Source organism: Mirounga angustirostris, unplaced genomic scaffold, assembly GCF_029215605.1.
Source record: "Mirounga angustirostris isolate CCGP_5_RB_7025 unplaced genomic scaffold, mMirAng1.0.hap1 SCAF_1, whole genome shotgun sequence".
NCBI lineage: Eukaryota > Metazoa > Chordata > Mammalia > Carnivora > Phocidae > Mirounga > Mirounga angustirostris.
The window spans coordinates 46,573,070-46,600,523 of NW_026991709.1; the positions used below are offsets into that span (position 1 = coordinate 46,573,070).

Consider the following 27,454-nt stretch of genomic DNA (forward strand, 5'->3'; position numbering starts at 1 on the left):
ACCAAGTTAGACAGTTTCAACTATTTTCTTTTTTCAAATAAGATTTCTGTCCCTCTCTCCCTTTTCTGGGAGTCCTATAATGCAAATGTTAGTCTGTTTGATGTTGTCACATAACTCCCTTAATCTATCTTCATTTTTCTTTTCTTTTTTCTTTTTTCTTTTTGCTGCTCTGATAAGTTCCACTGCCCTGTCTTTAAATTTACTAATTCTTTCTGTTTCTTCATTGAGGCTGTTGTTGAACCCCTGTAGTGTATTTTTTCAGTTCAGTTATTGTGCTCTTCTGCTCCATAATTTCCATTTGGTAACTTCTTGTGTCTTCCAACTCTTTGTTGAAGTTCTCACCATATTCATCCATTCTTCTCCCTGTTTATGTGATCATCTTTGTGACCATAGTTTAAACTCTTTATCAGATAAATTACTTATCTCTATTTCATTAAGGTCTTTTCTGAAGTTTTATCTTGTTATTTCATTTGGAACATATTCCTCATTTCTTCATTGTGCTTAATGCTCTGTTGTAGTTTTAACACAGAAGATGAAACAACCACCTCTCCCAGTCTTGAAGGAGTGACCTCATATAGGAGAACCTTTTGTTCAGCCTTACTCCAGCTGTTCATCATATCTTAAACCTTTGTGCTTATTTAAGTGGCCTAATACATTTTTAATAGTTCCTAGTAGTTGAGAATGTGCCAAGCATCCCAGAGGAGAGGGTCTTAACACCTAGGTTAAGGCTGACTGGAAGCCAGACTTACAGGGAGCAGCTTTAAAGTATGCAAATATATATGTCCTGAGAGGCCACAGCATAAGCCCTGCTGGCCACCAGAGATAGGCAATCTTGAGATGCTCCCTGGGTAACAATCACAAATACTGGGGCTCCAGATGGGTGTATAAGCTTCTTTCTGGAAGATTCTGAAGAGTTAGAACAAAGCAGAGGGTGAGCACCAAGATGGCATCCATAGCCTACACTCCTTGAAAGTAGTTCCACTAAATGTGTGCCAAATCTGAAGCTTGCCCCTCAGTACAAAGCCCCAGGACAAGCAAAGTCACCTCCTTCACAGAAAGACTGGAAGATGTGCCTCAGTCCACTATCTGTGAAGTGCCCTGGAAGTGGTAGCCTGCTAAGAACTGTCTTGCCACAGTCTTTTGGGGCCCAGGAACACAAGCTCTTCTGGCCACCAGAGCCAGGTGATCAAGAAGCATTCCCTAGGTATCAGCAGCAAGAAGCAAACACCAGATGTATGGAAGGCTCCCCGCAGGAGACATTGGCACTCTGGAGCATGGCAGATATCACTCATCCTCTGAGGTCTCCAGAAAGGACTGCAGTCAGCCCCTCATGTGTGTGTTTAATCAGAAATCTGCCCCTCAGGTCACAGTCATGATGATTATCAAATAGACCTCCTTCACAGAAAGAGTCAGCTCCCAGGTCTGTTGCTTCTTGCTGTGTCCTGGAAGGGTGCTAGCTGTTTAAGAACTCTCTCTCCATTGGTTATGGTCCTGTGGGACCCATAAATGTAAGCCCCACTAGCCACCAGAGCCAGGCGATATAGAGGCAACATAAAACTCAGCGTACCAGACAGGAGTATGAGCTTTCTGGGTGACACCAATTATTACAGTCCCATGTGACCAGGAACACAAGCTCCCCTGGCCTCCAGAGCCAGGCAACCAGGAGGCATCCTCTGGGCAGCAACTGCAGAACTCAGTGTACCACACACATGTAAGGTTCTCTTCCAGGAGATACTGGTGCTTTGGAGTGTGGCAAAAGGGCAATGAAAAAATGGTGCCCACCAACCAGTCTCTGTCTCTGGAGAATACTCCAGCAGGCTCCTAGATATGTGTGTTAAGTTAGATGGCTGCCTGTCAGGCCAAGCAGGTGAGCCTCCTTCACTTTACCCTTTATCAAGTCCCACATTGGGCTCCTTGCTCAGCAGGGAGTCTGCTTCTCCCTCTGCCTGCCGATCCCCCTGCTTGTGCATGCTCTCTCTCTCTGACAAATAAATAAATAAAATCTTTTTTAAAAAAAGAGTATACTTATTGTGATGAGAACTGATTAATGTATAGAATTATTAAATCACTATATTGTACACCTGAAACTAATATAACACTATATGTTAATTATACTGGAATTAAATAAAAATAAAATAAAATAAATTAGATGTTTTGGGGACTCATCTGTCAAATGCATGTCTTAAAAGTTGAGGTGCCCGATGTGAGGTTTAAACACTTTACTCCTCAGGGAGAAGTTCCAGGTTTTAAGTTCCCTCCAGTTGTAGGTGACTATGGTGGGGGTAGGGTTTATGATGAGATTGTTTCTCAACCTCTTTGACCTTCTTTGATGGTTTTCTTCTCATTTGCCCAAGGCGTAATTATCACTCAGTCTGCTTTAAGTTTTTTAAGAGAAAATTATTCCATATGTAGCTGTAGACTCAGTGTGCCTGGAGGAGATGAGTTCAGAAACCAGAACCTGAAGTTGCTTTTTTATAGACATTGTCAAGGAAGGCCTCATTGTAAAGGTCACATTTAAGCAAAGATCTAAAGGAAACAAAGGAGAAAGCTATGAATATTTCCAGGGAAGAGTGTTTCAAGCAGAGGGAATAGCAAGGGCAAATGCCCTGAATGGGGTGGAGGTATGCTTGGTGTGGGGTTTTTTTTTTATGCTATGTTAATCACCACACATTACCTCATTAGTTTTTCACTTGGTGTGTTTGAAGAACAGCAAGAAAGCCAGAGAAACTAGAGTTTCATAAGCAAAGGGAAGAATGGTAGAAGCTGAAGCCAGAAAGGTCCAAGCAGATCCTTATAAACCATCATCAGGACTCTGGCTTTCACCCTAACAGACATAGGGGATTCTGTGGGAGTGTTGAGTAGAAGAGTGATTGGATCTGATTCACGCTTTAAAAGAATCACTCTGGCTGCTCTATTTAGATTAGACTTTAAAGATTCAAGGACAGATGCTTGTATTAGCTCACAAAGTATCATCAGTTATGAGATTTGTGCTACTTTCTATTTTGCACATGACAAAACTGAGAAAAGACACGCAGATTGTAACTAGCAGAACCAGAATAACAGCCCAGGCAACCGGACTCCAAAGGTCATGTGTTTAATCTCTACACTCTACCACTTCTCAAGACAGACGTCAAAGGCTGAGGCAAAGAAAATTTATGCAAATGTCATTGGATGGAGACCGGTAGGGGTAGTCCTAACTGAGGAGAGAAGCATCGTTTTGCTTCATTCCACTTCCATTATCTCATGGACTGTATTGCACTTTGTAGACAGTGAGTCCGAAAGACATGCCTGGGTCAAATTGGTTTTTTTTTTAAGTCTATTACAAATCCGGAATATAGGAGTTACGGGCAGAACCTAATAATAACTTTGTAGCAGGTACCTAACCTGTCAACTGCAAGAGTGGAAGGGGACTTTGTCCATTTCCTGCCTGCACCTGTGCAGAGTTAAAAGAAACATGGACAGGACTGAGATTTCTTTTGAATCATCACTGTCGATATTACTCATAAGGGATTCTCAGCCATCATTCCCAGATAACTCAGATTTCTCCAGTTATTTAAAACTTGTAAAGAAATTCTTCACAAAATTTGTATTATAATCCTGTCAAATCTCCTGTACAATTCCTTTAAAGGTTAGACACCTGTCAAAAGTTTGAAAATTATCATCATTAAATCTTTTTACCACCACCTTTGAATACAAGGAAACATAACTAAATTAGCTCCTTCTGTGATGTGCCAGGGTTTTAGATCTCTCAAAATTAGAATTCATAATATTAGTAAAAAGCCATCTTTTTTACATAAATAATTATGTAAAGTTTATCTAAATCATTAGGTTAAAATGTGGTGACATATACATAAATAATTATGTAATAAAGATTATACTTCAAGCATGGTGTTTTCTTCTCATTCCTTTTTTAGAGATTGCCAAGTCAATTAAATGAATTCCACCAGACAACCAAAACCCAATTCAGCTCCACGAGAATCTACTGAGTGCCTTAAGACTTTGAAGGGGAAGGTAAAGAAGTACTACACATAGGGTTTTCCTACACTCAAGGAACTTACAGCCTGGTCACAGGACAAAGTGTATATATCTTACATCAAAAATAAGGAGCGGTGCCTGGGCGGCTCCGTTGGTTAAGCATCCAGCTCTTGGTTTCCACTCAGGTTATAATCAAAGGGTAGTGAGATGCAGCACCGCATAAGGCTCCGTGCTCAGCAGGGTGTCTGCTTAAGATTCTCTCTCTCCCTCTTCCCCTCCACCCACTTGCATGTGCACTTGTGCTCTCTCTCTCTAACAAAAAAAAAGAGAGAGAGGAAAAAATGCAAAGAGAGTAGTTAATAACAGTCCTGAATATGTAGCACAGCTGCCCCTGTTCCTCAGAGCAGCCCTGGACTCAGCTTCCAGGCACTGTGCCCTGCCTCAGCATTCACTCCCTCCTGCATCTCTGTCCGAACCCTCCAGACTATGAACCATCTGGGCCATTTCATGTTATATCATTACACTTCTGCGCTACCCTTCTGAATCTTGAAAATTGCATACATACACCTCTAGGAGTGTGAAAGGACTTTCTTCCTCTCACCGTCAGAGGGCCCCTCCACTGACAGAGCGGAAGTTTTGATTGATTTGAGAGAAGAAAGACTGAGCCAGGCACTTTTGAACATGGGTACCATGAGTAGGTATCTGGGACAGTCTGAGGCCAGGTATGGTGGAGGCAGCTTAGAACAGCAAGAAGATAGGTACTAGATGTTGGGAGTTTGGGGAAGAAGATAAAAGGGGAAAGAGTTGCCCAGCAAGGCATGTAGGTGGATGTTCTTTCAGATTTGACAGGCTGGACCCTCTACCTAGGAAACAGGTGACAACATTATATGTTATTCTGTTCCTGGCCCCACAAAACAAGCTAATGGTAGAGTTATTTGATTCCCCAACCCGGTTTCCCATTATAATCCTCAGGTGGTTCTAATGTACTGACTCTGTGAGAGTTTATTTATTCATTTAACAAATTTATGGAGCCTCTATTGTGAATTAAGTGTGCCTCTGAGAACCAGATTGGAACGCAACCTCCATCATTTCTATAGGCAATCTATGTTCTGAGTTCCTGACCACTGATTTATACCACTGGGAAGTCTTCTCAGTAGTAAATAGAGGGGTCCTTATATTCTTTCTCTATTAGAATTATCATGCTGCCTTCTCCTTAATTTAAGGACAGCATGAAAGTCCAGAAGAAGGGTACACACCACTTGATTTTATTTATTTCTCTCCCTTTGTATTTGAATTATTTGCATGCTGGGAAAAGCTCATGTGACGGCATTTTTTAAAGGCCCTGAGAGAGATCTATCACAGTAGTGGTTGAGAAAACTATAATACAAGGCAGATCATTTGATTTACATAATAATCTGCACATAAAGAACATGGTTTATGTTTTAAAAATTGAAAGAAGTTAAAAGTTCACTTTTTTTTAAGAAGTAGGGGGACTTCATTCTGATTTGCGGGTGAATAAACTCCTGCCCCCAGGTATAATCTTTTTAGGGGCATAATGAACAAAGTAAAAGATGAATAATTTTTTATTTATTCAATTCACCCAATTTTAACATCTTTCCAGCATAGAGCAAACATTATGATAAATAATAATACCTGTTTTAAAATGTCAGTATATTTTTTTCATAGCACACATTATATTTTTCTCTTTCTATGTTTTTATAAACACGTTAGGCACTTTAGGAAAAAGTCCAAATTGTATGGTTCTTAATCATAACCACAGTGAACTGAGCGAGAGGTAAGTAAATTACTGTTAGGTCAGGAAAATCTGTAGGCTGTGTATATACCTCAGAAGAGCAAAGGGCAACCTAGTCTTGTCCTCTCTATAACCCCCAAAAAACCACACACATTTGTGTTCGCAATTGCCCTCCTTAGTACTGGAAAAACAGTGACAGCGTGAACTCTTGACAGAAACATCAGAAAAGATGTTAATCTCCAGTTCAGGTCTTCTATTTTCCTAACATAATCTTATTTGAAAGAGCAAGGAAATTTTTCTCAGTGAAAACCAGCTTTGTTTCCAGAGTCGTTTTCTTCTCTTTTTTTCTTTTTTCTCCTTAGTTAGAACCCAGCTAAGGAGAGTGGGAAGTTCACCTAAATGTGCATATTTTCATGTCATTTCTAAATAATAAACTCAGACCTGACCTTTACACCTCTGCACTGGTATATTTAGTAACTACTTAAGAGAGGTATATAAACTTGGCTGTTCATTAGTAATATCTGGGTTTTCCTGGAATCATTGCAAAAAGGACATTCTCATATAAAGTGCCAAGGAAGAGAGCTAAATTTATGGTGCCAGGATCCACACCAATCTCATTGAATGACCGACACTTTGGATTGATTTATATAATATGTGTTTTTTACATGTCTCACTTTCTCTGTTCCTTGGGTCAGCTTTTAATGATTGCAGACAATGCAGTAAGATCAAATAGGTTAAAGATAAGTGAAGAAGAGGAGTCAAAGAGGAACTAGAGGTAGAAAAGTAAAATGGAGTATGGAGAAAGAAGGTACTCCAAACGCGCATCATGACAGGCTATAGCTGTGAGGGGCAGGATACGCATTGGGCCTGGATCTTCCTAGCAGGCCATGTGCAAAGGGAAACATGATGGATTATAAAAATTCAAACACACACACACACGAAATTAACCCTCTAGTCACACCATTGCTGACACCAAGGGGTAGAGCTGTGCTGGTCTGAGGAGAAGGATTATAATGCAGCAGTCTGGGCAGAATAACCAGGCCCTCAAGCCCTAAGATGGCATCAGGTGCCAGCTCAATTTCACATCCAATGGAAGAGCACCTTTCTCTTCATATTACTGGTGAAACCAAAAGTCTTCAGAACCTCAATGAGCTGAACATTATCCTCCTTCTTTATCCTGTAATGAACCATCATTTTGTAGGAAGGGCAGGTGAATAGCTCCCTCCCTGACTATCCTTGCGAGCAGGTTCAGGAAGAAGTCACTGCACTATCTCTTGCTTCCATTTTATTTTGGTCCTGATGCATTAGACAGGGGTGTAGGAAAGGCACTCTGATCCACATGATGGGGCTCAGGCCCTGATTAACATGGGGCATTATTCTGAGAGAGAAATTTGGAGAAAGTGCCATCAAGTAAGAAAAATATAAAATAAATTAAAACAAATAAATAATTAAACTAAATGCCTACTAGTCTACATCAATGTACATATGTTTAACAAAATTATAGTTGGCATCTATTAAGCACTTACTATGTGTACGTACTGCTCTAAGAACTTTACATTCATTCATTTAATCCTCCCAGCAGCCCTATGAGGTGGATACTATTGCATGTTTTGCAGATGTAAAGCTGAGGCACAGAGGCGTTAGGTTTTCTCCACAAATCACATTGCTAGTAAATGCAGGCAGGATTAGAACCCTAAGGGTCTCACTCCAGAACAGAGCTCTCTTATCTGTGAACTCCAACATCCGCTTCTCCTCATCCTTCACCCTCTGACACACATTGCTGGGACTACCACTTTGGACTTCCTTACTCCTTGGGTTAGCCTGATTTCCCCAAAATTTAAAAAAAAAAAAAAAAAGGAAAGGAAAGGAGGGGCGCCTGGATGGCTCAGGTGGTTAAGACTCCTACTCTGGAATTCGGCTTAGGACATGATTCCAGGGTCATGAGATAGAGTCCCTCATGGGGCTCCACACTCAACGGGGAGTCTACTTAAGATTCTCTCCCTCTTCCTCTGGCCCTCCCCGCCCACATGCATGTGCACACACACACATGCGCACTCTCTTAAAAAAATAAATTAAATTTTTAAAAAGAGGAAAAAAAATGTTAAGAGAAAACCTTGGAGTGTTATTTGAGCTGCCCATACATCATCCCCAACATTCTTCTCAAATACATGGCTGCTGGTGATATGTAGTGAGCAGGCATCTGAGGAAGCACTGAGTAAGTTTTGTTCTAGAACCGGATACTGAAAAAGATGCCAGAGACCTCAAGACAGTCTGTGGTCAGGGACATAACTCAGATGAGAGCGGCTATCCCTAATTCCTCATTTCTCCTTCTTCACTGGGTCTCCATTCCTCTTTGCCTTGCATCAAAAACTCGGAGATTCACTTCTTTCTCATGGCCCAATGACCTGTCTTGCCAGAAACTCACCAGCTTGAATTCTTCTGGTGACAAAACCTTCCTCCTGAGGCTAGAGTCCACTTCCTCCACCCATCTTTGATCTCTGCAGAATTTTTCTTTTTTGGAAAAACTGTACTGGCAAACACAGCAAACTCCTTCCACATACTTGAGATTCTACAGTGGCTATTTTGGAACCCCACTGAATTTTACATGTGTCAGTTGAGCTCTGCTGGAGAGAGCCCCACAGAGACCTGTTGACACCTCGAGGCAGAATTTCACAAAATGTTCTAGGAAGAGATAATTTTCTAATTATACCCCTAAATCCTGCTTATGAAGGCATTTTCCAACCACTCCATTTCTAGTGGTGGGAATGTCTGAGGGTGAAATTAGACCCAGGGTGCACACTTTCCTTTCTCCCTGTCTGTTTCGGGGGGGGTGTGTGTGTGTGTGGTTTTTTTCCATTTTGGTATTAGGAAGTTTTCCCTGAAAAACTAGGCCTTGCTTTCCAAGTGTTCACCTGAGAAGGCAACCCTACCAAAATGTTCTTTTCCTCAGACGAACACCTAGAAGCAATGGAACTAGGAGTCTCCCTGAATGCACTGGGTTCGGGGCCCCTTAGGAAGGAAGCCCATCATTATGTGTCCCTTTTGCCCCATCTCTAATGCATTTCTTCCTGCTCTTGTCTGACTGGACAGCTCTTTTCCAACCACCAGTTTGAAAGGCAACTCTTTCTCATCCTTTAGACCTTGGTTGAGCTTCAGTTCTCAAGGCAACCTTTCCTGAGCCACTCCACCAGTGTTCCCAAAGTGTGGCCCATGGACCACTACATCAGAATAACCAGGGACCAGAAAACTAACTTTTAACAAATTCCTAGGAGATTCATATGCACAGGAAAGTTTAAGAATCTCTGCTCTATATTGAATTAATTCCCATTCCGTACCCTCCCATAGTCCCTGTCTAGTCCCTCATCATACTGGTAATTGACTTGTTCAATATCTTTATTCTACATCAGACTATAAGCTCCATCAGGACAAGGACATTACTGAATTTTAAGACTTTGGCACTTTCTAGTTTATAGTAGATGCTCAGTAAATATTTGTTGAGTTGAATTGAAGCAAATCAATTTCTTAGAACTGTTCTTTTTTAAGTAATCCTCAATTTTAGGAGTTAATCTATTTCCATTTTTAACAGAAAGTGATAAAGCAAATAAAATTCGATATGAGTCAGACACCAGAAATGATCTGGTGATCATGTGTCTTTCTATATTGAACCTGACCTCATATCCATTCTGTTTGGTCTGTGTGATCACCACCAATGATCTGAATGTCAACAGAGGCATTATCTGGTAATTAAAAAGTAATTTTTGCCCAGAAGATGAATCTATGAATCTGGGATAATTCCCAGACCTCGACCGGGCTACTCCTCAAATATTCTCTCTCCTTACCCCACCCAAAAGGAAAGTGTCATCCATGGAGGAGGAGCAGGTGGTGACAGAAAGAAAGGCACAGTACATATAAAATAAACCAGCTCTGTTATCTCCATGTATTCTCCAAGTACCAATAACAGGATTTAAAACAGAAAATAATAAAATTATAACTATTTTTTTTAAAGATTTTTTATTTATTTATTTGAGACAGAGAGAATGAGAGACAGAGAGCATGAGAGGGAGGAGGGTCAGAGGGAGAAGCAGACTCCCTGCCGAGCAGGGAGCCCGATGCGGGACTCGATCCCGGGATTCCAGGATCATGACCTGAGCCGAAGGCAGTCGCTTAACCAACTGAGCCACCCAGGCGCCCAAATTATAACTATTTTTTAATGCCAGTTATCCACATCGATGTAAATGGCAAGTTTCCTTTCTGATGGCTGAGTAATATCCCACTGTATATATATATATATATACCACATCTTCTTTATCCATTCATCTGTCAGTGAACATCTCAGCTCTTTCCACAGTTTGGCTATTGTGGACATTGCTGCTATGAACGTTGGGGTGCACGTGCCCCTTCAGATCACTATGTTTGTATCTTTGGGGTAAATACTATAGGAAAAAAACTGAGGGTTGCTAGAGGGGAGGGGGGTGGGGGGTAATTGGATGATGGGCATTAAGGAGGGCACATGATGTGATGAGCACTGGGTGTTATCTTTTTCTTAAGATTTTATTTATTTATTTATTTATTTATTTATTTATTTATTTATTTATTTATTTATTTGAGACAGTGAGTGAGCAAGAGAAAGTGAGTGAGCACGAGCAAGGGGAGGAGCAAAGAGAGAGGGAGAAGCAGACTCCCCACTGAGCAGGGAGACCGACATGGGGCTCAATCCTGGGACTCTGGGATCATGATCTGAGCCGAAGGCAGATGCTTAACTGACTGAGCCACCCGGGCCCCCCGAGCACTGGGTGTTATATGCAACTGATAAATTATCGAACACTACATCTGAAACTAATGATGTAGTATATTTGGATAATTGAATATAAATTAAAAAAAGAAACCAATACTGCACTATATGTTAACTAAGTAAAATTTAAATAAAATTTAAAAAATAAAATAATAAAATAAAATAAAATGCCAGTTTTGTCCTAATTAAAGGGACATTATTACTGGACAGTGTTTCCATTACCTCAGAACTAAATTCCAAAACCACTGAATGAACCGAAGGTGAAGAAATGCAAGCATAAAGGAAGAGGTTTTCACTGACATTCCAAGAGTTTAATCTACTTGATAGCTCTTGTCAGCAGGAACGATCAGTCTGCTGACTTTTAATAATAGTGTTTATTTCAGGCACAGGAATTATTATTATTATCATTATTACTACTACTCTTGTAATTATTCTTATTTTATAGGTGAGAGAGTAGAGTTAGAGACTCTAAGTAACTAGCCCACAGTCACACAAATGCAAAGTGGTAGAGTTAACATCCTGGCTGTATGAGGGCCCATGCTGCCTGCACTGTTAAAGACTCAGGAAACTTCTGCTATTAAGTCATAATTTCTTGCTGAACTGGGGAAATGGGAGGTAGAAAAAAATACAATATTTTCTTATATGATTTCTAGACCCACTCCAGGGTATCACCTATGGGAGATGACATTCACCATTTTGGAAATTTTCTGGTACTAAAAGGCAAACCTGTCCTCAAGTCAGAAATGGTGAACGGTCCTGAGAAACTTTGGTTGCCCAGGCAATTTATTATGACAATTCTAAGACTCTTTTCTAGACTTTTATTTTTCCCCCAATGGCAAGTCTTTGCAGTTGATCGGGAGCTGATCGAACACTGCCCTTTTACTTCATTATCTCACACATGAAATCACTTTCTTTTCTGGTTCAGGATTAAGAAGGCAATTTGAAAATCTTTTTTGACTTTGAGAAACAACAATAACAAAAGAGAGAGAAACAAAGGAAAAACTTGTGATAGTCATTCAGTAGTTACATAAAAATGGAATTGAATTTTAGTCTAAAAATGCAGAGAAAGTGAGTCACCTTAATAGAAACAAGTGTAACAGTCACCATATGATTAATTGTTTTGTTTTCAGTCCTCTAAAAACCCGTTGTCTTGTCTTCTCAAAACCCTTTCCCTTTCTTTCTTTTTTTCAAAACTCCTGGGATTTTTTTTGCACATCTGCAAAACCAATGTCAGTTCCAGGTTCCTATTCTGGTGATGAACCAATCTGGCTTCCAGTCTCAGAAAAGGACGCCAGTTCTGGCCAAACAAATGGAGGTGACCTAATACCTGGGGGAGGTGGGGGTGGGGCCCCTTACTGATAAACCACAAAGGATTTCAGGCCTGTCTGGTCCTCAGACCACGGACAAACTGAACCACATCAGAGCTCAGAGGCAGTTGATGGGGTCATGGAAAAACAGGTGACTTTTACTTTCAGAGTAGAGGGAGAGAATATGGGCTAGAGAAAAATTATAAGATTAAGCTAAGGAGAATGGTTCTTTTTTTTCAAGTCTTTATTTAAATTCCAGTTAGTTAACATGGTGTAATGTTAGTTTCAGGTGTACAATATAGTGATTCGACACTTCCATACAACACATGAGCATCACAGTGCCCTCTTTAATCCCCATCACCTATTTCCCCCATCCCCCCACCCACTTCCCCCCTGGAAACTATCAGTTTGTTCTCTATAGTTAAGAGTCTGTTTTCTGGCTTGCCTCTCCTATCCCCTGTACCCACCTCCCATGTTCATCTGTTTTGTGAGAATGGTTCTTTTTTAACAGAATATTTTTTAGGGAAAAAAAATAAGCAAACTAGGGATAATATTTCTTACCTATTTATCTCCTTAATGAGGATTTATGCCTCCAAAGTAAGGCTGATTTAAAAAAAAAAAAAACAGCATTTGATACTGTCCATAAGTAGAAGTAATGTTCTTGGTTTGTGACTTCTCTTTCCACTAATAAGAATAATTGAGCCTGTTAGGTTTTTGTTGACCTCTATTAAATTCAGAAGTGAACAAAACAGAAAATCTGTACTCTTTGGAAAGGGACAAAATTATACTGTGGAATAGGAGATTTTAAAAGGTTAGGAGAGAATGCTCTTAGGGCCATTGAGGCAGAAACCAAAATCAGGTTTATTCTCCCCACCTAGAACTGTGAAGAAAAAATGAGTTATTTGTGACTACTGGAGTGGTACTTTCTTTGAGGAAAAAGATTCCAAACAATTCCTGGAAACTCTACCTCTAAGAAGATGGCATTTTTGTGAATTGAGGGAAAAGGCATGAGCAACATATGGAGTACATTTCCCCTTATAACACTGATCTGTTTAAAATTGAGGGGAAAGCCTCTTGGCAAGGTGTACTGCCCAAGCCAATGGCAAAAATCATTTCAGTTTATCCTGACCCCTTTCCATGGTCCACCTCCCAGCCTGCCGGACACCTGGGCCCTTGATTTATAAGCCCTGAATTGAAAAACAAGCCACTGAAGATGCCTAGAGAACCCCGCTTTCCCTTGGCCTATGAAACACAGCACTGCCTTTTGCCCCATGTCTGCAGAGATGATGTAAGGGAAAAGCTCTAAAGATTTTCCAGAAACAAGGTGAATTTCAAAGAGCATCAGAATTTACTTTTTTTGAAGCATTGCCTAGCCTAAGGAAGACCTCACAGAACTGGGAATCTGGTGTGGAACCTTTCCAAAGGGAGTGACTGCCCAGCCCAGTGTGCCCTGGTCTCTCCTGGTTTGGGCACTGAAGATCTGATGTCCCTCAAAACTCTTCAGTCCCAGTCAGTCAGTCACCCCAATAGGAGCCTCTGGATGCCTTTGAGTCTCAGATGTTGAGAAAGAAAAGGCCTAGCAGTACTGAGAACAACTTGTCCAACCTGAACAAGGGAGAAAATAGAAAAACTTTGATAATAGCAGTTCACATTCATAGAGTCCTTGTTTTGTGCCAGGCCTCTAGCTGTGTGCTTTGTAAACATTATTTCAGTTAGTTGTCCTTACATCATTGATTGTTACTTATTATTGTCCCCATGTTACAGATAAGGAAACTGAGGAACAGAAAAATTCAATTAACTTGCCCAAGTTCACACGACCAGTAAGGAGAGAGCCAGAATGAATATCATGAAGTATACTGAACTTGACCAAGAGTGATCCCTCCCACCTTCCAAAATTCCAACTCTCCTCACGCCCCATGTGCAGCCTGTTTAAGCTTTAAGATGGGGTTTGAGCAGACCTATTTCTTCTTTTTTCGCAATCCTAGGAACTTGCTAAATGCCAGATGCTCCCTAAAGGACAGAATCCACAAGTTTCTATGGAAGAAAGCTGTAAAACTCTCACAGCAAGGTTACTTGAGTCCTGCATCAGTTAAGACTCAGTACCTTCTCTCTAAAGCATTCTTTCGGTTGTTGATCCTGGGCACTGGGCAACCTCTTGAGAGCTAAGTACCCTGCCAGATGGCCACCTGGAAGCCCTGGAAGCCCTGTTTAATCCCTCTCAAGGAGCAGTGGTATTGTTTGAATAAAGTTGCCACCATAATCCCCTTGGCTTGCCATTTAAGAGTATTACGGGCTCTTGGAATAGATTTGTGAGGAAAATACAATTAAAAGAAATATTAACAGTGTTCTTATTCAAATACCGAGTGTGTAGTTACACAAGAGGAGACAGCTTGCCCCAGACTGGCCACCAGAGGATTTATCTTAGGGAAAGAAGCTGTTTTACTTAATCTGGTTTCCTACATAAAAACCAAATGCCAGGAGCTTGTGGCTCAGATGGGAGAGGAGGAGAAAAGGCAGTCTGGACATTTCTCCAGGTTAACACTTAAAATCGGGCAAATGGAAAACACATCCAACTGGGAGTCTAACCATAGATACGTTTGAATGACAAATTCAGACTTTCACATTTTAAATGAGAGCCCTTGATATCTCTTTCTCTCTCTCTCTACGTGTCTAAAAACACATGTATTGATGACTCGTGGGCCAGAGACCAGCACTACAATTGTGGCTGGAATGCAAGTGGCTCTATTCTTTTTTTGTATCCAGACCATCTGTTTTTGACTTAGTGCTGTACTTGACTTCCTAAAACTTGACCCACCTCAAAGTCATGACATTCTATTTCCCCCAAGGGCACCCTCCACTATGAAAGTAAAGCATAAGCATTAGGACCAGCTGGCGAGAAGGAAGCACTTTCTAAAGCCAATCTCATAAAGTTTCCAGATTCTCAAGGAAACAAATGACTCATGGACTCTTGGTGTAGGCATCTAGTGCTTCCCAAAATTTCCGCAGACGTAATGATGAAATGGAATCTATCTGAGGAACTGACCTTTGTTCTGGGGCTATTACAACTTAAATACACTTCTGCATTCTCCCGGCCACCTGTGAGCAGCTCCCTTTATGTTTGTTGGCCACAGTCTCAGGGATCTATTTCCATCCATCTGTCTGTCATTCATCTCTCCCTTCATCCACCCATTCATTCATTCAACAAATATTTAAGGCATGATTTTAGGCTCTGGGAATACAACAAAGAATAAGGCAGAAAAAGTTCATTCTCTGAAGTAGCTTATAGTCTAGTAGAGAGAAAATAAACAAGAAAACAAATAAGCAAAATATTTTTAATTAAACAACTGCCATAAAAAATAAATGAAGGGAATGCTATAAAGAATGATGTGGGGGAGAAGGAGCCTCTTTACATAGGGAATGCCCCTTTAAGGAAATGACATTTGGGTTCAGACTTGAGTCATTTAAAATTTTGAAAGATGGAAATTACAGGCCAAAGGAATTATAAATACAAAGTTCTTGGGGACAGCAATAAGCTTGGTGAGTTACAGGAACAGCAAGAAGGTCATCATGGTAATAGGAAAATGAGCACAGTTGAGGTGGGTATAATATGGAGCTGGAGGTTCATATAGGGCTCTTTAGGCTAAGGGGAGTTTGTGTTTTATTCTAAGTGCATCAAAAAGCCATTGGAAGGTTTGGGGGTAGAGGAGTGATATGATCTAATTTATAATTTTAATGAATCCATATGGCTGCTAGGTGGAGAATGAGAGGTCAGGTGGGATGGGGGTACAAGAATGGTTATAGGAAGAACATCTAAGAGACTATTAGAGTAAACAAATGAGAAATGATAGTAGCTTGGACTAGTAGTAGAGACAGTAAGAGGTGACTATATTAGTGAAATATTTGAAGATAGAGCTGACAGGTTTACCATGATTTAGATATAGGAGATGAGACAAGAAGAGAATCAAGGATGACTCTGAAGTAGTGGGCTTATGTTGTTGGGTAGGTGATAATGCCATTTCATGGCTCCCCATTAAAAATTCTAAGCCAGGTGGGTAGAATGAGTCCTGTTAACTTTTCACCCCTTTATTCCATGTTGTCTTGAGGTGCAAGAGGCTATATCTGCTTCTAGCAGTTGGTATCTGTAATGAAAACCTTCCAATGCAACCCTTTTCTGCATGTATCTCAGAACAAGCAAAAACTTGTCAGGGCCAGAGCTACATAAACTGTCAGCAAAGAGAAAATAATTTTTTCTTGGGATCTGAGAAAATGAGAGAATAAACAAAGGGTGGCATTCTGATTTTGCAGTCCTCCTTTGCTCCTTGAAAGAAGCAGTTTGACTGAGTCATTAGTAAGTGGGATTGCTAAAAATGGCATTGGGTGAGGACCTGAAATGTTTTTTCTCTCGACCAACCTTCAAAGCCTAAGAGACTCCCAGAGATCGCTTCTCTGAACAGTGTATTATATTTCCATATTTCATCTAGTCTAAGAGAGAATATAAAAGGTCTTATGCATTCACTCTGGGGGCACTTCTCAGATTGACTTTACTAAAATAATTACCCTTTCTACTACTACAACCCCTTTCTTCTAAAGGTGGAAGAATTTGTAGTCCACAAACTCCTCACTATGTGATACCCATTTGAATCTAAATTAAGCCCTGGTGTGCCTCATCTCAATTTACCATACTCTGGCGCATATAGAGGTTGGTAACCATAGGCCAGAAGTAACCTAGTACAGTGTACGGTAATAGATCTCTAGTAGATTTATGAACTGCAACTGATTGGTGCATGAACATAGGCAAAAGACTTCTCTGAGAGCATTCTAAATTCTCATATTGGTTGGGAGCACCCTGTTTATCTGAATTCCTTCAGCCAGCAAAAGTTCATCCATCAGACCAGCATCTTGAATAAGTACCCAGGGAGTTGCACTGGAAAAAATTACTTCTAAGACAAACATTCCATCAGAATGATTAGAACCAAAATGCAAAATCATTGACTCCATGAAGATAATACCTAGAGCCATTTAATAATCCTGACAGTGGAATTTTTATATGCATGCTCTAAAATGTTCCCCCAAAAAGAAAGCTTATTAAATAGAATTTCAATCCACATACCTTGTCAACAATATTGGAAAAAATAGAAACTCAGATAGAAAATGTAATAGGGAGCCTTTCTGACATATCAGATGACTCATGCCCCTCCCCTCCTCAGAAGACCTCTTAAAGGCATAAGCCACAATTGCAGTCAGTCCTCAGCATTGCTTTGCATGACACTTGAACTTGAGGAAAACAGCATTTTGCTAACCTCTTGTTGCTGAATGTTTGACCGTAAGGCTTACTGTTTGCTTCTTTTTCATCTCAATCCTTGTGACTACAAATGCTATTATTAGTCATAAGATTGTTCAGTCACTTTTAAATTCCAGCCATGGTATTTGACTCTCTGGCCTAAATATAAAGGGAATTCAGACTCCTAATTATTTCTAAGGGGCCTAATTCTTTCTTTCACCTTTCCTATATACTTCAAATTTTCCCAGCCCCATATGGAATTGGGAACATAGCTTTTAGCAATGTATGCCCCTTAATCCTTCACTGAGCAGAGATAAAAACGTTTGTGTGAGAACATCCCTGGAAATGAATCTCAGCATTGTTACCAATGAGTTACGTCACTTTGGGAAAGTCATCAAACCTCTGTTTTGTGTAATAAATAGAAGATAATATTTACATGAAGGGTTATGATATAAATTATATATGTTACATGAAAAATTCCTGGCACAAAATAAGCCTTCAGTAAATAGCATATATTATTATCACTACATCGCTCCATTTTGTAAAGGTAGGAGCTGACTGAACATGATTTTCCATTTCAGCCTATGTCTGGCAAAGCTTATTTTAACCTTAAAATCTCTGATATTATGACTTTACTTTTCATGGCCATACAAAGTCATAACACATCCAATATGCTACTTAGAAGAATCGGTTTAAGAGAAACTCTAGCTATTAAATGAGTTTAGCCTGAAAATCTATCCTGGTTCATCCATCATAAAAGATCATATAAGTGCAAAAATGCAAAAGGAATCATGAAGTCATGAATCTTAGAGTTCGGAATGTCATTAGAAATCAAATGGTTCAATGCCTATTACCTACAGATGTAGAAACCGAGGCCCCACGAAGATAAGTAACTTTCACAAGATCACTCAACTTAGTGGTGAGCTAGTATCAGTTAGGTTTATAACTCGAAACCTCTCCTACTCTTTTAACCTAATGATAATCTTTAAGAGAGTTTGACTTGCCCAGTATCACAAATCAGTGATAAATTTGGGGCTAGGTCATTTGTTATCAGTAGAATTGCCCAATTCAGATACTCTCCAAGGGCACATCTAGCTCTAAATATTTTATTATTCATCTGTTATTCAAGGATACCCTTCATAACATGGGTACATGTTGTTCATCAACCTCCAAAATATTCTCCTCTTCTAGCCAGACCATTGCCTTTATGATCCCACAGATATTTATTCCATCGCCAAATCTTTCCCCGTATGCATAATGACTTCCCCTTTCTTCTCTCTGTATACAACTCCTATTCATTCTGCAAAACCCCGTTTCCCACCTCCTCCCCAATAACTTTCATTTCTCTGGCTTTCATGAATCTTCCTCTCTTCTGAACTCCTAGTCTCCAAGGTTAGTCCACACAACTGAGAACACAATCATCTACTGTGTAGGACATCCTCCCCCATTGTTTCTTGTGTACATCTTATCTACCCAATTAGACTGGCAGGCCCTTGAAGACAAGTACCATGGCTCAGTGGAGCAGAACACTGAGATGAATGCTCAATTAATAGTTGATTGGGCAAGGGGGCAGAGAGGAGAATAAACATTTTCTTGTTTCTGTAACCATTCTTAATAAACTTAAAACAGCTAAGTTTGATTGAGGTTTTGAAGTAATTACAACCAATTAGGGAGGATAGGGAAGGGCAGCAGATAGACTACTTGTAATCACATTCTACAATCTTTTCTTTGAAATGTAGAGAATATCCACTTGAGACTGCCCAGGAGACTGATAGCTGTTTCTAAAGGAGGTGTCCACTTCTGCATCATCAATTTCTGGAAATAAGTCTTGCCCTTAGAAGCATACCTTTTTTTCTGGGGTAAGAAAAACTTTACTGAATCCATGTGATGGAAGATGAATAATATGGAGCTCTATGAGCCAAAATTAGTAAAAGTAAGCAAACAAACAAAGTGTACTCACTCATATCGGAATGCCACAGCTTCATTGTATAAGCATGAATAAGCATGGGGCACATCTCAGGAAAAGGTTTCTTATTCCAGTTTCTTTTTATTTAGTATGTATTTACTGACTGCCTCATGATAATAATGATAATAAAAATTGAATATTAAGTATTAAATAAATATAATTAAAAAGTTAAGAGCCAAAGTGCAAGAGTTAAACAGTCTGAGTTTGAATTCTGGGTCTGTAACTTGGTAACTGTGTGGTCAAGTTATTAACATTTCTGTACTTTACATTCCTCACCTATTAAGTAGGAATAATAATAGTACGAATTCAGAGATTTGTTGTAAGGATTAAAATGAGGTAATACATGAAAAAACACTTAAGTGTGTAGCACATAGTAAGCACTCAGTAAATTTTATTTATCATTATTAGTATTAAATACAATGTCAGACACTGTTCTGAGCAATTTATACATATTTATTAGATATAAAATTTGTAAAAGTTTATGAGTGTGTTCACTGATATATTCCAACACCAAGAGGAGATCCTAGCCCATGGGGGGCTCTGAGTAAAAAATCGTTAAATGGATGAGTGGTTTCATTAACTCCTCACAACAACCTTACAATGTGCTAGTCTCTCAGAATACAACATTGAGCAAGACAGAGGCCTAACCTTCAGGTTTGGTGCAGAGAAAGGTGGGGGGTGGGGCATGCAAGGAAGGCAGAGAAGTCAACAGACGATTCTTATACAGGGTGAACGCTCTTTCAAGGTAATATAGGGCATTTGGGTGGAGGAATAAGGAATACCTAATTTAGACTCAAGGGAACAAACAAGGCTTTCTGAAGGAAATGACAGCCATACTGACATGTAAAAGGTGAGTAAGAGTTAGTCGGGTAAATTAGAAGTGCAGCAGTCCCCCCCATCCAAGGGGAATACATTCCAAGACCTTCAGTGGATGCCTGAAACGGTGGATAGTATTAAACCCTATATATACTGTGTTTTTTTCCTACCCATACATACCTATGATAAAGTTTAATTTATAAATTAGGCACAGCAAGAGATTAACAATAATAACTAATAATAAAATAGAGCAATTATAACAATACACTGTAATAAAAGTTACAGGAAAGCGGTCTCTCTCAAAATATCTTACCGTACTATACTCACCCTTCTTCTTGTGATTATGGAGATGACCAAATGCCTGCGTGATGAGATGATGTGAGGTGAATGACACAGGTGTTGTGACGTGGCGTTAGGCTACTGTTGATCTTCTGACCATACACATCAGGAGGATCATCTGCTTCTGCGCCGCAGTTGACCTTGGGGAACTGAAATCCAGGAAAGCAAAACTGCAGATGAGGGGGAAGCTACTGCAACAGCATACGTTCAGTCCAGAAGGTGAGAGAGGGGGTCACTTTCTTTAACTGTATGTAGCTCAGTGTAGATGCAGTGAGAGGGGAGAGAGGAGGAAGGACACTGCTGGGGTCAGCAGGTCACTGAGCATAGTGCCAGGGATAGGGACTTGATTCTGATGGCCATGGGACCGCTTCAGTGGCTTTAGCATTGTCATTCGTGGCTTCCGCCCTCTCTCTAGGTTCTCAGAATTCTAACAGCTGCTCTGAGCTAGATTAACTTTGATATTCATTTGCATATTTGCATATTTGTGAGTCCACATTGTTGCTAGAATTATAATCATTTATGGTTTTCAGACCCAGGCCTACTTTTTACCATCGTTGTGACAGAGGTCTCGAAGACCAAAACTCTCTTGAGTCTTACAGAGGTTGGCGGTTCTTACCAAGAGTAGATCCAGTTGGATCTGTTACTTTTGTCACAGAACTTGTCACTTGGCTACCTCACTAATACCACATTATGATTCAGTCCGTTGATCTCTCTGTGCTAAGTCTACAGCAAGGGTGGCAAGTTAATTTATTGTTCTGATTGGCCCAGCCTCAGAATGAGTATGTTTCATATTATTTTGTAGTATTTAATGACAGTGGAGAATTTTCAGGGATGAAGGTGAGTGACAAGACGTGGAGCAAAAAAGCTCCAGAATCCTACATACCTTTCATTTAACATGTTATGGATGCCAAATTTTAATGTGCACAAATACTGTATTACTCTGGATGACTTCTTAAGCGGTCCTCCGGCCAACTTGAATTTCTCTTTATCAGAATTCAAGGTGACAACTTTACATAAGGAGAATAATGACATATAGAGCTTCAGCAGGGGATTTCAAGGGAATTATATTCACCCAAAAGCAGCCTCTCATATAAATGAATCATATAAATTGGCATAAATATCTGAGAGAACCTAAATTAAAACAATCTTTTCCATCACCCATCACCCTGAGCCATGTGTGAATTGGTTTATCATTGAAGAATGAGCTGCTTACTGGTTAGTGCCTCAGGAAAATTCAAGAACAAGGCATGTGTTCAAAACTGGAATCTAATACTGCACTACGAGCTAAGAAAAAGCAAGCTTTGTTTCTGGAATTAAAAACTGGTGGTGGGGGGGAGGGGCTATCATTTAAGTCATGACCTTAGAAGGATGGTGAGGAGGGGCACCTGGGTGGCTCCGTCAGTTAAGCATCTGTCTTCGGCTCAGGTCATGATCCTGGGGTCCTGGGATGGAACCCCACATCGAGCACCACGTTGGGCTCCCTGCTCAGTAGAGCTCCCTGCTCAGCCCGGGAGCCTGCTTCTCCCTCTCTCTCTGCCCCTCCCCCTGGTTGTGCTCTCTCTCTATTAAATAAATAAGATCTTTAAAAAAAAAAAAGAGGGGGGGGATAGTGAGGAGTTTCAGAGAACCAAAAAAATAAAGGGAAAGACCCCCCCCCCGATGATTCCCTGAGCCCCACTTCCCCCTCACTATTTTGCTTTGATTTGAGTGTGATGAGAGGAATGAGGAGGGGGTAAGGGTGGGGCACTGGAGGTACAGAAAGGAATGATAAGATGAAAGGAGTGGTGGAGAGCACTCTCTAAACCATTCAGAATTTAGGGAGTAGAACTGAAGATAGAGGAACGCGAGCGTGCCATTCCCCTTGCTCACCACCAACACCAACACCAAGCCAGGAGGCACGCCTCCCGGTCAAAAGTACAAATGTCACCCAGGGACAAGTAGCGTCAGCTATGTGGTGCAAGACAGGACAAAACACGAGAAGAACCATGAGAAGTGTCAGCTGACTGCTAAGCAGACCCGTCAGCCAGCCAGCGAGTCCAGAACTTGCTTTGTGCTCGCTGCTGCAGAGGCCACCACCACAGCCCACGTGGCCAGGGCTGAGAGACGCCTGAGCAGAGGGGCAGGGTGAGGCCCAGAGCGGGGCAAGGCAGTGGCTGAAAACCCAGATAGATAGGTTGTTTGAGGCAGGCAATAAATTGCTGGCAATCTTATAATAGAAAGAGTGGCTCAAATTCGTAGTTTCATTCATCCCATTTTGATATCTGGAATATGATAAAATTCAGACTTCCCCCGTTTAATTAGCCATTAGGCTTGACAAAGAACATTTTTCAAGTCACCCAGAAAATGACGGGGAAGTAAGGTGTGTCTTCCAGAGAAGGAGGCCAGGCTGATGCATGAAAAGGCGAAAGAGCAGAAGAAAAAAGCCACCTTTAGTATAAAATCCCTGAGAACATTTCAACAGACACTGGGCTTTTTAACTGAAGGAGGTGATGTGGCTAACCCTGATGTGCCTTCAGATGCTTAATTCAAAGTTCAGCAAAAGTTTAGAAGGAAATGAAGTGAAAATTGATCACTCGGTACATAATCACTGGAGAAAGAGATCTGCCCTAAAAATATTTCTGCCATGGAATTTTTTCAATGTTCTACTTTTTTTTTTTTTTAAGATTTTTATTTTATTTATTTGACAGGGAGAGACACAGCGAGAGAGGGAACACAAGCAGGAGGAGTGGGAGAGGGAGAAGCAGGCTTTCCGCTGAGCAGAGAGCCTGACTCGGGGCTCGATCCCAGGACCCTGGGATCCTGACCTGAGCTGAAGGCAGACGCTTAACGACTGAGCCACCCAGGCACCCTTCAATGTCCTACTTTTGAGAATTCTTTCAATAATATAAATTTTTTAAAAATTCCATCCTACTTAAGTGTTTGAAAGGAGCTTTTATTTTTATTTTTATTTTTTTTTAAGATTTTGTTTATTTGACAGAGAGACACAGCGAGAGAGGGAACACAAGCAGGGGGAGTGGGAGAGGGAGAAGCAGGCTTCCCGCTGAGCAGGGAGACAGATGCGGGGCTCAATCCCAGGACCCTGGGATCATGACCTGAGCCGAAGGCAGACGCTTAACTACAGAGCCACCCAGGCACCCCAAAAGGAACTATCTTTTAAAGGGAACTTGATAAGTCATCACATTCTCAAAATGCTCATTTTGTTTGTGCTTTAAAAATCACAGGGCATAAAAGATGGGGAATATATCCATGTGGATAAAGATGGAGAATTACAGACTCCTTTCCCGTGGTCTGAAATCTATTTAATAAAAATATCCATATATAATATCAGTGGCCTTGCAAAAACATTCAGGCAATAAACTGAAAAATGATTTAGCACAGGCAAAAACGTGTATCCTTTGACATTAGTGTATCATATAAGCAGGAGTAAGTACCCAAGAGGACTTGTATTAACATATGTAAGTAATACCTTAATAAAAAATTTTTGAATAGAAATTAGAGTTTCTTGCTTGAGAAATCAATAATAGGATGATGCACACGGGCCACTGTGATTTTAAAAAATGATAGTTAAGGGGGAATAGCTGTCTTTTTTCTGGCCAGAGAACTGCTTAGAACATAACCATAGAATTTTTGAACATTAAAGGTGATGAAGACTTTAAAATTATTTTGTTCATCTCATTTTATAGTTGTGAAAAGCAAGGCATTCCCCGCATTGTGATATCCAGAGGTAATTTACTTGCCTGAGGTGCTAAGGGCTAGGAAGTGGCCATTAATAGATTGAGACTCTCATCTCACCCCTTCCAAGAAAGCATACAATATGAATTCCAATGTTCTTTTAGATTTTCATGACCTAATACATAAGATCTGATCAGAAACGGGACATATTAACATGTCAATATTTGTAGAATGAACCTCACAAAATCAACTATGGAAATTCACAATGTTAAGGAATCATAGCAGATTATCTTACCTTGAGAAAACAGAAGCCAGTGTAAAAAAAGACATTATAAATAGACGACATCTGAAACAGAGCTCCTTTATGTCCTGGAAGGAAGCCTGAGGTGTGTATTCAACAGTCCTATTTCGAGGAATGGCTCCTGGGGGCAGCACTCTCCTCCCTAATGAGGAAAGAAGAAGAGGAAATGAATTTAAATTACAATCAAAGGAATTTAAGTTAGATGGAAAGCTCTTATTGGCAGTGAAGGTTTTATAAACCCTGGGAAAAGATTCCTGGGGAGGTTTTCAAATTTCCTATCTGGATATTTTTAAGAGAAGAGAGATCCCTATCAGCCCAGGGTGGTTAAGGTAGAAACCTGCCTGGAATTTGCTTTCAGCTGAATTCTGTAAATCCAGATTAACTCCGGAGAGTGTTTACTATGTCAGAGACGGTAAATGCTAGACAATGGCAAGAAATGTTGTCCCTCAAAAAACAAAGAACTCACCCAAAGTAATCATTTCCTTGGAAAATCAATTGGCGTATGCTAGTTGGTTATAAGTGGAATGTACAATTATAATACATTCTGGCTTTTATTTTCTTTTTAATCTGGTTTCCAGTGGAAAGAAGGCTTATGAAATCTCTCTGGCAGCCTATGCCCTGCTTAATACGTTTTCACTTTTCTTCTTTAGGCTGTTTACAACCAAATCTCTTAGAAGAAACTAGCCAGAGTAGCAATATATGTGCCCCCGGGGTAAACACTTTCGAAGGAGAAAACCTCTCCCCACACTCCAGAAGAAAACTTCCTTCCTTCCTCATTGAAGGAAACAGATGAGAAGATGATTCCACTATTACCATCACCCTCTCCTTCCTTACCCTCACACAGGCTCCAGCAAGTTCTCTGCAACTTGCAGAATTTCCCCTTATTTTTAGCGCACAAACAGCACTTGCACTCACAGTTCATACTAAAATTCTCTCGTTTGTTGTACTTGTCTGTTTACACAGCTGTGCATCTGTTTGCCCCATTGTGTTAACCACATCTATCGTCTGGCTTTTATCGTGAGCTCCTGGAGGCGAGGAATGAAGTCTGTTTAATTTGCTTTGCACAATGCCGCGCGTGCACGCACAGATGGACCCCGTGTGACTGTGCTTGACAGTGATGGTTCCTGGCACGACTAGATGCTCCAAAAAATAATGATAAAATTTAAAACGTCATGGAATAATCGCAGTTGGAGAGAGGACTCAATTCAAAGAGTCTGTGTCATCGCGTGGTCCTGCCATATGCAGTACACTAACGTCATAATGGGTCTCAGGGACCACACTGAGCAGTGTGGACAAAGGTCCAAGCAACAACTGGACAATCTAAGTCAGGGTCTGAAACACACAGAAAACAAGCCTGCGCTTATTTGGAAGCTTGCCGTCCATCACGGCTCTCCTTTTCCTTGGCGTATCAGCCCAGTGTTGCTGGGCTTCTCAGCTCAGAGCATCATCTGTCAGTACCCACTGCCATAAGAGGTTGTTATATTTGACACTCCATCGAAGACTATCAAGTTCATATAGTATCTTGGTCTTCTGATTTCTTTGTTTACAGCCCAGAAAGAACAAAAGTCATTTTCACTATAATTAATAATTCTTCCTTCCTACCAATCCTGCACAGCTGGCCTCCAGCCTTACTTTATACCAGTCTTCCTCAGCGACCCAAGAGGTCCTCAGTGACCCAAGAGGACAGAGATGAGTCAATCCACAATTCTGAGTTGGGTTAAAAATTTGAAATGCCTATTCATTCCTAAGAGTCTCAAAGTTACATCAAAGGGCAAAATGATGAATGAAAACCCTTCCTTCAGGGGAAGCACAGGAAATGACATTTCATTTAATTCAACAAATATTTTCTAGGCACCAATTATTTTTAGGCACACTTGCTGTGGGCTGCGGAGGGAGAAGGGAGCAAAACATTCTCTTCAAAATGTGTGTGTGTGTGTGTGTGTGTGTGTGTGAGTGAGAGTTAATTCAAGGTTTGAACAACCTTAAATATAAGAAGATTGCTTTATTGTCGGATCATGGTGAGGATTAAATGATGCAATAAATATGTAAAATATACTTAGCACAGAGCCTGCCACATAAGACATTCTCAATAAGTAATAGCTGTTACTATTATTACCGAGTTATGCCTTCCTTTAGAGCAATTTTTTGAAGAGATCCCCCCTTGGAAACCGAATTTGACCTTAGTTTATGCGCAAAATAGTCTGATTGTTATAGGGTTAGGGGAGCCATCACATTCAAGTGCAAAAATAACCTATCATCTAGAACGTGGAAGTAAATATCTTTCCACCAAAAATGGAACTCAGTCATGTCCTGATGTCCAGAGAGAGTCTGGTTCTCATCCTGTTTTTCCTACGAAGGTTCTGGGATGTTTCAGAACCTCAATCATATCCCAAACACACACAGCATCTATTTTCCTTCCTGCTTCCTCCTACCATGGTTTGGATCATAGTTATTCCATAAGACAAGTGACTAGAAAGACACACTTACTTCAAAGGTACATAAAATGATTATTTTAGAGCATGATTTTAATTAGTTGGCTGCTACTGAATCAGTATCATCAATTAGTCTTACACAAGAATAAATCAACTTTTGGGGGCCAGGGTGGCTCAGTCGGCTAAGCATCTGCCTTCAACTTAGGTCATGATCCCAGGGTCCTGGCATCAAGCCCTGCATTGGGCTCCCTGCTCAGTGGGGAGTCTGCTTCTCCCTCTCCCTCTGCCCCTTCCCCCACTCTTGCTCTCTCTCTCACTCACTCTCTCTTTCAAAAATAAATAAAATCTTTAAAAAAAAAGAATGAATCAACTTTTAGGGCACCTAGGTGACTCAGTCAGTTAAGCGTCTGCCTTTGGCTCAGGTGCTGATCTCAGGGTCCTGGGATCCAGCCCCATGTCAGGCTCCCTGCTTGGCAGGAAGTCTGCTTTCCCCTGTCCCTCTCTGCCCCTCCCCTGCTCATGCTCTCTCTAAAAAAAGAATAAATCAACTTTTAGCTGGAGGTAAAATGAAGTCAAATTTTACTCACCCAAGGTATTTTTTTAAACTTACCCAAAACAAATCGCTTCACAGGTCAACTTGATGAGGTATGATGTTTAACTTATCAGTTACTCAATTGCATAGATAAACATATGAATGGACCATAATGCAAATGACAAGATGATTGAATCCAAGCATGTCACAACAGAGTTGACCCAAACAAAGGAATCCACTAACTTTGTATTTTTTGGTTCAGGTTCAGCAGTGCCCTATGGTGCCAAA

General features: G+C 40.6%; 1 protein-coding gene and 1 long non-coding RNA gene across 5 annotated transcripts in view; one reads left to right on the top strand and one right to left on the bottom strand.

The window, feature by feature from the left end:
• COL8A1 (collagen type VIII alpha 1 chain) overlaps nt 1-27,454 on the top strand; it is a 160,592-nt gene that overhangs the window by 69,017 nt on the left and 64,121 nt on the right. Inside the window, exon 2 of one of the 4 annotated variants that reach the window (XM_045902736.3) lies at nt 3,915-4,011. The exons of the other annotated variants lie outside the window; for them this stretch is intronic. The gene's annotated coding sequence lies outside the window, so the exon portion shown is untranslated. The remainder of the gene's footprint in view (nt 1-3,914; nt 4,012-27,454) is intronic. 4 annotated transcript variants of the gene reach the window in all.
• LOC135365666 (uncharacterized) overlaps nt 20,225-27,454 on the bottom strand; it is a 34,770-nt gene continuing 27,540 nt past the window's right edge. Inside the window, exons 3-4 of the long non-coding RNA XR_010404749.1 lie at nt 24,197-24,344; nt 20,225-20,378 (exon numbers count right to left, since the gene is read on the bottom strand). This is a non-coding gene — a long non-coding RNA (uncharacterized LOC135365666). The remainder of the gene's footprint in view (nt 20,379-24,196; nt 24,345-27,454) is intronic.